This window comes from Bufo bufo, chromosome 1 (genome assembly GCF_905171765.1).
Source record: "Bufo bufo chromosome 1, aBufBuf1.1, whole genome shotgun sequence".
Classification (NCBI taxonomy): Eukaryota; Metazoa; Chordata; class Amphibia; order Anura; family Bufonidae; genus Bufo; species Bufo bufo.
In genome coordinates, this window is record NC_053389.1 from 333,487,988 (window position 1) to 333,498,402 (window position 10,415).

The 10,415-nt window shown below is 46.7% G+C and overlaps 1 protein-coding gene across 4 annotated transcripts in view; it reads right to left on the bottom strand.

The window, feature by feature from the left end:
* Positions 1-7,265, bottom strand: part of C1H5orf24 (chromosome 1 C5orf24 homolog) — a 75,743-nt gene extending 68,478 nt beyond the window's left edge. For 3 of the 4 annotated variants that reach the window (XR_005780731.1, XR_005780729.1, XM_040442292.1), the window contains exon 1: positions 7,103-7,265. The gene's annotated coding sequence lies outside the window, so the exon portion shown is untranslated. The remainder of the gene's footprint in view (positions 1-7,102) is intronic. The other variant, XR_005780730.1, reaches the window with a different exon arrangement.
* Positions 7,266-10,415: the final 3,150 nt, after the last annotated feature.

The following is a 10,415-nucleotide window of genomic DNA, read 5'->3' on the forward strand; positions in this document are numbered from 1 at the left end:
TATGGAGCACAATGATTTATGGCTATATTTATGTTTAATCCGAAGTCGATTCGCTCATCCCTAGTGGTGACGTCACTAGCCTAGGATAAGCCTTCTCAAACAGCTGATCTGCGAGGGTCCCGGTTGTCGGACTCCACCAGAGGATAGAGAGTCAGATAGTCTAGTAGCACACTAGCGGTAGGGATCTCTCTGCATTCTGGCATTGCCCGAAGCTTGAACATCTCTGTCCAGCTCCATTAACTATAATGGGGACCGGCAAATATGCAGAGAATCGGCAGAAAACCGCTGTCGCATCCTAAGCGCTAGTGTGAAGCTAGCCTAAGTCCGTCCGAATGTGAAGTGCCACTTTCATGACTTGTCTGGGCCTTGTCAGAGGGACACTCGGCGAGTTCACACCGTAAACTACGGACCAAGAAAGAAAAGATCCTGGCTATTTGCACACCGCAACACTGTGCAGACCCATTGACTTCAATGGTTCCAAGGTCCACATGTTGCGGTGGCGTATAGGACATGTCCTATCTTTTCCGTGCGGCTGCATGGATGCGGACACATGGAAGCCCTTCACATCTGCACCGGAGCCCCTGTCACAGATCCAGTCAGACTGCATGCTGCACTATACAGTCTGGTAAGACGCTGGGCCCCCCGACGGGACCACTATACTCAATGGGGGCCGTCATAACACGGGTTCAGCACTCTGCTTTTTATTGCTCTGCTGCTGTAACGGAGCAGAACCTAGTACAGATGTGAACAGCGCCTTACAGCTGTGCACCAAAGCTGGCATATTGGATTCATCCACCATATACCTCTGGATATCACTTGTGCCAACTGACAAACTCAAAACTACTGCTCCACTCCCAATAATCATCAGACCAAATACAAAAGACATGAACGGAACAAAAACCAGTACCAAATGTGAAGTGCAGGATGAGCCCAGGTCATATCACCAGCTGATGATGGACCATCACCAATTCTTTTAAAAACAACCCCGCGACACAACGGACAGCACAGCTTCATCACACATGTATAAAGTGCCATGACACATTGTAACATCCTGTATAGGACAGCTGAGTACCATCAGTCACACATGACACAGTGTAACATCATGTACAGGACAGCCGAGTACCATCAGTCACACATGACACATTGTAACATCATGTACAGGACAGCCGAGTACCATCAGTCACACATGACACATTGTAACATCATGTATAGGACAGCCGAGTACCATCAGTCACACATGACACAGTGTAACATCATGTACAGGACAGCCGAGTACCATCAGTCACACATGACACATTGTAACATCATGTATAGGACAGCTGAGTACCATCAGTCACACATGACACATTGTAACATCATGTATAGGACAGCTGAGTACCATCAGTCACACATGACACAGTGTAACATCATGTATAGGACAGCTGAGTACCATCAGTCACACATGACACAGTGTAACATCATGTATAGGACAGCTGAGTACCATCAGTCACACATGACACATACAGCTCATCATGTATAGGACAGCTGAGTACCATCAGTCACACATGACACATACAGCTCATCATGTACAGGACAGCTGAGTACCATCAGTCACACATGACACAGTGTAACATCATGTATAGGACAGCTGAGTACCATCAGTCACACATGACACATTGTAACATCATGTATAGGACAGCTGAGTACCATCAGTCACACATGACACATTGTAACATCATGTACAGGACAGCTGAGTACCATCAGTCACACATGACACAGTAACATCATGTACAGGACAGCCGAGTACCATCAGTCACACATGACACATACAGCTCATCATGTATAGGACAGCTGAGTACCATCAGTCACACATGACACATACAGCTCATCATGTATAGGACAGCTGAGTACCATCAGTCATACATGACACATACAGCTCATCATGTATAGGACAGCTGAGTACCATCAGTCATACATGACACATACAGCTCATCATGTATAGGACAGCTGAGTACCATCAGTCACACATGACACATACAGCTCATCATGTACAGGACAGCTGAGTACCATCAGTCACACATGACACATACAGCTCATCATGTATAGGACAGCTGAGTACCATCAGTCACACATGACACATACAGCTCATCATGTACAGGACAGCTGAGTACCATCAGTCACACATGACACATACAGCTCATCATGTACAGGACAGCTGAGTACCATCAGTCACACATGACACATACAGCTCATCATGTACAGGACAGCTGAGTACCATCAGTCACACATGACACATACAGCTCATCATGTACAGGACAGCTGAGTACCATCAGTCACACATGACACATACAGCTCATCATGTACAGGACAGCTGAGTACCATCAGTCACACATGACACATACAGCTCATCATGTACAGGACAGCTGAGTACCATCAGTCACACATGACACATACAGCTCATCATGTACAGGACAGCTGAGTACCATCAGTCACACATGACACAGTGTAACATCATGTATAGGACAGCTGAGTACCATCAGTCACACATGACACATTGTAACATCATGTATAGGACAGCTGAGTACCATCAGTCACACATGACACATTGTAACATCATGTACAGGACAGCTGAGTACCATCAGTCACACATGACACAGTAACATCATGTACAGGACAGCCGAGTACCATCAGTCACACATGACACATACAGCTCATCATGTATAGGACAGCTGAGTACCATCAGTCACACATGACACATTGTAACATCATGTACAGGACAGCTGAGTACCATCAGTCATACATGACACATACAGCTCATCATGTATAGGACAGCTGAGTACCATCAGTCACACATGACACATACAGCTCATCATGTACAGGACAGCTGAGTACCATCAGTCACACATGACACATACAGCTCATCATGTACAGGACAGCTGAGTACCATCAGTCACACATGACACAGTGTAACATCATGTATAGGACAGCTGAGTACCATCAGTCACACATGACACATTGTAACATCATGTATAGGACAGCTGAGTACCATCAGTCACACATGACACATTGTAACATCATGTATAGGACAGCTGAGTACCATCAGTCACACATGACACATTGTAACATCATGTATAGGACAGCTGAGTACCATCAGTCACACATGACACATTGTAACATCATGTACAGGACAGCTGAGTACCATCAGTCACACATGACACATACAGCTCATCATGTATAGGACAGCTGAGTACCATCAGTCATACATGACACATACAGCTCATCATGTATAGGACAGCTGAGTACCATCAGTCATACATGACACATACAGCTCATCATGTATAGGACAGCTGAGTACCATCAGTCACACATGACACATACAGCTCATCATGTACAGGACAGCTGAGTACCATCAGTCACACATGACACATACAGCTCATCATGTATAGGACAGCTGAGTACCATCAGTCACACATGACACATACAGCTCATCATGTACAGGACAGCTGAGTACCATCAGTCACACATGACACATACAGCTCATCATGTACAGGACAGCTGAGTACCATCAGTCACACATGACACATACAGCTCATCATGTACAGGACAGCTGAGTACCATCAGTCACACATGACACATACAGCTCATCATGTACAGGACAGCTGAGTACCATCAGTCACACATGACACATACAGCTCATCATGTACAGGACAGCTGAGTACCATCAGTCACACATGACACAGTGTAACATCATGTATAGGACAGCTGAGTACCATCAGTCACACATGACACATTGTAACATCATGTATAGGACAGCTGAGTACCATCAGTCACACATGACACATTGTAACATCATGTACAGGACAGCTGAGTACCATCAGTCACACATGACACAGTAACATCATGTACAGGACAGCCGAGTACCATCAGTCACACATGACACATACAGCTCATCATGTATAGGACAGCTGAGTACCATCAGTCACACATGACACATACAGCTCATCATGTATAGGACAGCTGAGTACCATCAGTCATACATGACACATACAGCTCATCATGTATAGGACAGCTGAGTACCATCAGTCACACATGACACATACAGCTCATCATGTATAGGACAGCTGAGTACCATCAGTCACACATGACACATACAGCTCATCATGTATAGGACAGCTGAGTACCATCAGTCACACATGACACATACAGCTCATCATGTATAGGACAGCTGAGTACCATCAGTCACACATGACACATACAGCTCATCATGTACAGGACAGCTGAGTACCATCAGTCACACATGACACATACAGCTCATCATGTACAGGACAGCTGAGTACCATCAGTCACACATGACACATACAGCTCATCATGTATAGGACAGCTGAGTACCATCAGTCACACATGACACATACAGCTCATCATGTACAGGACAGCTGAGTACCATCAGTCACACATGACACATACAGCTCATCATGTACAGGACAGCTGAGTACCATCAGTCACACATGACACATACAGCTCATCATGTATAGGACAGCTGAGTACCATCAGTCACACATGACACATACAGCTCATCATGTACAGGACAGCTGAGTACCATCAGTCACACATGACACAGTGTAACATCATGTATAGGACAGCTGAGTACCATCAGTCACACATGACACATTGTAACATCATGTATAGGACAGCTGAGTACCATCAGTCACACATGACACATTGTAACATCATGTACAGGACAGCTGAGTACCATCAGTCACACATGACACAGTAACATCATGTACAGGACAGCCGAGTACCATCAGTCACACATGACACATACAGCTCATCATGTATAGGACAGCTGAGTACCATCAGTCACACATGACACATTGTAACATCATGTACAGGACAGCTGAGTACCATCAGTCATACATGACACATACAGCTCATCATGTATAGGACAGCTGAGTACCATCAGTCACACATGACACATACAGCTCATCATGTACAGGACAGCTGAGTACCATCAGTCACACATGACACATACAGCTCATCATGTACAGGACAGCTGAGTACCATCAGTCACACATGACACAGTGTAACATCATGTATAGGACAGCTGAGTACCATCAGTCACACATGACACATTGTAACATCATGTATAGGACAGCTGAGTACCATCAGTCACACATGACACATTGTAACATCATGTATAGGACAGCTGAGTACCATCAGTCACACATGACACATTGTAACATCATGTATAGGACAGCTGAGTACCATCAGTCACACATGACACATTGTAACATCATGTACAGGACAGCTGAGTACCATCAGTCACACATGACACATACAGCTCATCATGTATAGGACAGCTGAGTACCATCAGTCATACATGACACATACAGCTCATCATGTATAGGACAGCTGAGTACCATCAGTCATACATGACACATACAGCTCATCATGTATAGGACAGCTGAGTACCATCAGTCACACATGACACATACAGCTCATCATGTACAGGACAGCTGAGTACCATCAGTCACACATGACACATACAGCTCATCATGTATAGGACAGCTGAGTACCATCAGTCACACATGACACATACAGCTCATCATGTACAGGACAGCTGAGTACCATCAGTCACACATGACACATACAGCTCATCATGTACAGGACAGCTGAGTACCATCAGTCACACATGACACATACAGCTCATCATGTACAGGACAGCTGAGTACCATCAGTCACACATGACACATACAGCTCATCATGTACAGGACAGCTGAGTACCATCAGTCACACATGACACATACAGCTCATCATGTACAGGACAGCTGAGTACCATCAGTCACACATGACACAGTGTAACATCATGTATAGGACAGCTGAGTACCATCAGTCACACATGACACATTGTAACATCATGTATAGGACAGCTGAGTACCATCAGTCACACATGACACATTGTAACATCATGTATAGGACAGCTGAGTACCATCAGTCACACATGACACATTGTAACATCATGTATAGGACAGCTGAGTACCATCAGTCACACATGACACATACAGCTCATCATGTATAGGACAGCTGAGTACCATCAGTCATACATGACACATACAGCTCATCATGTATAGGACAGCTGAGTACCATCAGTCATACATGACACATACAGCTCATCATGTATAGGACAGCTGAGTACCATCAGTCACACATGACACATACAGCTCATCATGTACAGGACAGCTGAGTACCATCAGTCACACATGACACATACAGCTCATCATGTATAGGACAGCTGAGTACCATCAGTCACACATGACACATACAGCTCATCATGTACAGGACAGCTGAGTACCATCAGTCACACATGACACATACAGCTCATCATGTACAGGACAGCTGAGTACCATCAGTCACACATGACACAGTGTAACATCATGTATAGGACAGCTGAGTACCATCAGTCACACATGACACATACAGCTCATCATGTATAGGACAGCTGAGTACCATCAGTCACACATGACACAGTAACATCATGTACAGGACAGCTGAGTACCATCAGTCACACATGACACATACAGCTCATCATGTATAGGACAGCTGAGTACCATCAGTCACACATGACACATACAGCTCATCATGTACAGGACAGCTGAGTACCATCAGTCACACATGACACATACAGCTCATCATGTACAGGACAGCTGAGTACCATCAGTCACACATGACACAGTAACATCATGTACAGGACAGCTGAGTACCATCAGTCACACATGACACATACAGCTCATCATGTATAGGACAGCTGAGTACCATCAGTCACACATGACACATACAGCTCATCATGTACAGGACAGCTGAGTACCATCAGTCACACATGACACATACAGCTCATCATGTACAGGACAGCTGAGTACCATCAGTCACACATGACACATACAGCTCATCATGTACAGGACAGCTGAGTACCATCAGTCACACATGACACATACAGCTCATCTGCATCCACACACTCATCTCTGGCAGGGTGAAGCAGTGCAGCCCGGCTCTGATCTCCTCCTCCTCTATTGTATTGACACTTAGGACAATGGCCAGGAACCATCACAACCATCATCACAGACTTCACCTTGTTCTCCCGGTGACAGCTGCTCCCCACCTGGTCTGGAGGGCAGTACCGAGGCAGTCGCCTTGTGGACCGGACCTTCTAGGCCGTCGGAGAGGAGGAGGAGGGCGGTAAAGATGTCAAGATCCCGAAATGTCAGAGATTCGGCGCGGCGGCCATTTTGCGATCTGTGTGTCCGGAAGTAAGAGGCGGGGCCTGGCTCCATGTTCTTTGAGGGAGGCGGCTGGTATATACACAGGCTGCCAGTCATGTATGTAGCGGCGGTGCAGAGCCTTTACTACCCGGGTTAGGTATAGGGCTGGTACAGGTTCGTGGATGACGCCCTGACTGGCAGGTTGTGCCTTTCAAAATGTGTGTAATACCACACCAACATGTAAAAGAAATGGGCATGGCAGCTGCTTCAGAGCATTAAAATACACGCCTCAGCTGCTGCAGAACCTCCTAATAGACGCCTCAGCTGTTGCAGAACCTCATAATGCTAGCCTCAGCTGCTGCACAACCTCATAATGCTAGCCTCAGCTGCTGCAGAACCTCATAATGTTAGCCTCAGCTGCTGCACAACCTCATAATGCTAGCCTCAGCTGCTGCAGAACCTCATAATAGAAGCCTCAGCTGCTGCAGAACCTCCTAATAGACGCCTCAGCTGCTGCAGAACCTCATAATGCTAGCCTCAGCTGCTGCAGAACCTCATAATGTTAGCCTCAGCTGCTGCACAACCTCATAATGCTAGCCTCAGCTGCTGCAGAACCTCATAATAGAAGCCTCAGCTGCTGCAGAACCTCCTAATAGACGCCTCAGCTGCTGCAGAACCTCATAATGCTAGCCTCAGCTGCTGCACAACCTCATAATGCTAGCCTCAGCTGCTGCAGAACCTCTTAATACAAGCCTTAGCTGCTGCAGAACCACATAATACAAGCCTCAGCTGCTGCAGAACCTCATAATACAGGCCTCAGCTGCTGCAGAACCTCATAATATAGGCCTCAGCTGCTGTAGAAGCTAATACACGCCTCAGCTGCTGCAGAACCTCATAATACAAGCCTTAGCTGCTGCAGAACCTCATAATACAAGCCTCAGCTGCTGCAGAACCTTCTAATACACGCCTCAGCTGCTGCAGAACTTCATAATACACGCCTCAACTGCTGCACAACATTATAATACAGGCCTCAGCTGCTGCAGAACCTCATAATACACGCCTCAACTGCTGCACAACATAATAATACAGGCCTCAGCTGCTGCAGAACCTCATAATACACGCCTCAACTGCTGCACAACATAATAATACACGCCTCAGCTGCTGCAGAACCTCAAAGCAGACTTCAAACTGCTGCACTGAAATGCTATATCTGTGGAAAAATGTCAATTTTAACTTTGCACCACCCACGGCACATGAATTCTGGGGGGGAAAAACTGCAGAATCAGAGTAAGGCTGCAGACTCACGACCGTATTTAGGAGGCACGATTTTTGCGGTTAAGACACCTTTTCCATTAATTTCATTGGGGTCTGCAAAAAATGGACCTCACATGGATGTCATTTGTGTGCTGTCCGTGTCTGTTCTACAAATTATAGAGTGTCTCCTGTTCGTGGCAGCAAACTGTGGTCCATGCTTCTATTCAAGTCAATGGGTTCTTAAAAAACACGGATGGCACATGCAACTGTGTGCCATTCACGTTTTACGGACCTGTTGCCTGGAAACGCTACATGGATGAACACTTCTGACTGGAAGAACAAAAGTGCGCTGCTAGGCCTGTAAAAATGTATCATCCCGGTGCAGGAGAGGCCCCCGTTATGGGATATATGCGCAGACTCCTACCACGACCGTGTCTGCAAGTATGCATCACTGCATTAGGTTAAAAGGGAGCTACTGACCACTGAATGGGAGAAAATGAATGGGAAGTGCCGAAAGTATGTGAACCCACTAATGCATCTTAAAATAACTGAACCCATTTTGTGAGTCTAATCATTTTTTTATCTTTCTTTTTTGCAGTCAGAAATGTTTGTATGTTCTCCCCGTGTTTCCTCCCACACTACAAAGACATAGGCCCCTTTCAGACGAGCGAGTGTCACGGTCCGGACTCACAGCGCAGCATAGCAGTGCTGGAAGCTCAGAACGGGTGCTGCGCTGTGAGTCCGGAGTGAGACACTCGCTTGGGACCTTAGATTGTGAGCCCCACTGGGGACAGCCTGATGCTAATGTCTGTAAAAAGTGGGCATGGTAGGGAAGGGACGGGCTTGCAGACTTGTCTCATTCATCATTTCCTCTGCCTGTTTTAGGCATAGAAAATGGTCTAAATATAAGACAGCAAGGAAGCTGGCTTGCATTTAGATCGGCGTTGGATACGCCAAAGTTATGTAGAGGCCGGCGCTTCTTCATAATCTAGCGCAGGCATGCTCAACCTGCGGCCCTCCAGCTGTTGTAAAAGTACAACTCCCACAATGCCCCTAGCTGGAGGGCTGCAGGTTGAGCATGCCTGATCTAGCAGATCCTTCACCAGTGCACAGGGCTTCATTAAGACCAGCGTCTTAAACACCGGTCTTAATAAAGGACCCCCATATTTTTTTATGTGACAGCTGTAGTTCCTTAACCCCTTAAGGACTTAGGACGTACCGGTACGCCATGTTTGCCGAGTCCTTAAGGACCCATGACGTACCGGTACGTCCTAACTTTAAAACTACATTGCGGCGCGGCGGGGGCTAATCGGAACAGGATGTCCGCTGAAATCATTCAGCGGGCATCCTGTCACAACGCCGGAGGGGGTCATGTGACCCCCCCGCGTCAGCGATCGCAGCAATTCAGACCTGCGGTTTGCTGCGTTTCCGGTCCATTAGGGTCTCCGGTGACCCAATGAACAGGAAAAGGACAGTGATCGGTGTTGTGATTACACACCACCAATCACAGTCCGAGCATTTGGGGGCGGCAGTGCTGTCCTTGGTGCTGGCGGTGCTGTCCTTGGTGTTGATTGGTGCGGGGAGAGAGGCGGGAGATTCAAACTCCTGGGGCTCCTATCTCCCCTCCTCTTCCTGCTGCTGCTCCTGCACCGTTCTGCACCAGCTCCTGCGATTCCCCCTGTCGGCACCCATCACCCTCCAGGTAGGTTAGGGTCAGTGAGGGAGAGGCACAATTAGGCAGGGATAGAAGGGAGAGTTAGGAAAAAAAAGAAAAAAAACTTTATCTAAATTATTGTTTCTGGTGGTTGGGGTCCACAGCACTTAGCTGTGAGACCCTAGACTCATCCAAGAGTGCTGCCACTTGCCCCCCACACCACAAAGTTTGAACTTTTTTTTTCTTTTTCTAACACTTGTCCATTTTTTTTTTTT